Genomic DNA, 2,021 nt, shown 5'->3' with positions numbered 1-2,021 from the left:
TGAGTGTGTGAACACCTGTACTGAGGAGGGTGTGTGAGTGTGTGAACACCTGTACTGAGGAGGGTGTGTGAGTGTGTGTGTGTACCTATACTCTGGATGGTGAAGGCGCAGGTGGACCAGCTCAGCACCGGGACCCTGGGATCCGTCTCGTTGGGGTTCAGCTTCAGTCCGACCTTGTAGGTCGACATGCTGAAGGTGGTGATCATCTCGCTGACGCTGCTGGAGAACGGGTTGCTATGGAGACAGACACATCACACATGTACAGTGGTACCACAGCTGGAGAACAGGTTGCTATGGAGACAGACACATCACAAATGTACAGTGGTACCACAGCTGGAGAACGGGTTGCTATGGAGACAGACACATCACACATGTACAGTGGTACCACAGCTGGAGAACGGGTTGCTATGGAGACAGACACATCACACATGTACAGTGGTACCACAGCTGGTACAACGCAACGTGTCAGAGGAAGACCATCTAACTTTCAAACTGGTTTTTGATATCTTTCAGTTTTTTAACATCACATGATCACTATGAGACAACCATCACATGAGAGTAAATACTGGGGGACATTAACTACAACTTCTTCTTCTTCTGCGTTTTGTGGCGGGTTGCAACCATAAAATGACCTAAAACTTAATAACTCATTTATTCAGCAGATCCGGTTTCATCAGCGTTTATCACATAAGAAGAAAATCATCAAGGTAAAATCTGATGAGACCAACGAATTTACTTTGAGTCGAAATTCATCAAATTTACTGTTTCCATAAAGCCTTTTTCATAATTATCTCTTAATTAGAACTAAACACTTCTACGGGAACCATCACCTTATCGTGGTGGAGAGGTTTGTGTGTCCCTATGAACCTGAGGGCTGTGTTGTCTGGAGCTTTGTGCTCCTGGTAGGGTCTCCCATGGCAAAGAGGTCTCAGGGGAGGGGCCAGACAAAAAATGGTTCGAAGACTTCAATGGTTGAGCAAGGAAGGGATAGAGAGACCCCGCCCGGAGGAAGCCCGGGGCCCCCGTCTGGAGCCAGGCCCAGACGGTGGGCTCGTGAGCGAGCGTCTGGTGGCCGGGTTTGCCGCGGAGCCCGGTCGGGCACAGCCCGAACAAGCAACGTGGCACCTCTCCCTCCAGCCCATGGGCCCACCACCTGTGGGAGGATCCAGAGGGGTCGGGTGCGTTGCTACATGGGTGGCAGCGAAGGTCAGGGGCCTCGACGGACCAGAACCGGGCGGCAGAGGCTGGCTCTGGGGACGTGGAATGTCACCTCTCTGTGGGGGAAGGAGCCGGAACTTGTGCGGGAGGTGGAGCGCTACCAGTTAGATCTGGTGGGGCTTACCTCTACGCACAGTCTCGGTTCTGGAACCGTACTCCTGGATAGGGGTTGGACTCTGTCCTACTCCGGAGTTGCCCAGGGTGTGAGGCGCCGGGCGGGTGTGGGGATACTCACAAGTCCCCGGCTGAGCGCCGCTGCGTTGGAGTTTACCCCGGTGGACGAGAGGGTTGCCTTCCTACACTTGCTGGTGATGGGGGGGGAAAACTCTGACTGTTGTTTGTGCTTATGCACCAAACAAAAGTTCAGAGTATTCGGCCTTCTTGGAGACCTTGAATGGAGTCCTGTATATGGCTCCAGTAGGGGACTCCATAGTTCTGCTGGGGGACTTCAACGCACACGTGGGCGATGATGGAGATACTTGGAGAGGCGTGATTGGGAGGAACGGCCTCCCTGATCTGAACCAGAGTGGTTGTCTGTTGTTGGACTTCTGTGCTAGTCATGGATTGTCCATAACAAACACCATGTTCGAACATAGGGATGCTCACAAGTGTACGTGGTACCAGAGAACCCTAGGCCAAAGATCAATGATCGATTTGATAATCGTTTCATCTGATCTGAGGCCGTATGTTTTGGACACTCGGGTGAAGAGAGGGGCAGAGCTGTCAACTGATCACCATCTGGTGGTGAGTTGGGTCAGGGGATAGGGGAAGACTCTGGACAGACCTGGTAAGCCAAAACATGT

The sequence above is a fragment of the Etheostoma cragini genome, unplaced genomic scaffold (assembly GCF_013103735.1).
Source record: "Etheostoma cragini isolate CJK2018 unplaced genomic scaffold, CSU_Ecrag_1.0 ScbMSFa_2725, whole genome shotgun sequence".
Lineage (NCBI taxonomy): Eukaryota > Metazoa > Chordata > Actinopteri > Perciformes > Percidae > Etheostoma > Etheostoma cragini.
This window is presented reverse-complemented; position numbering follows the sequence as displayed.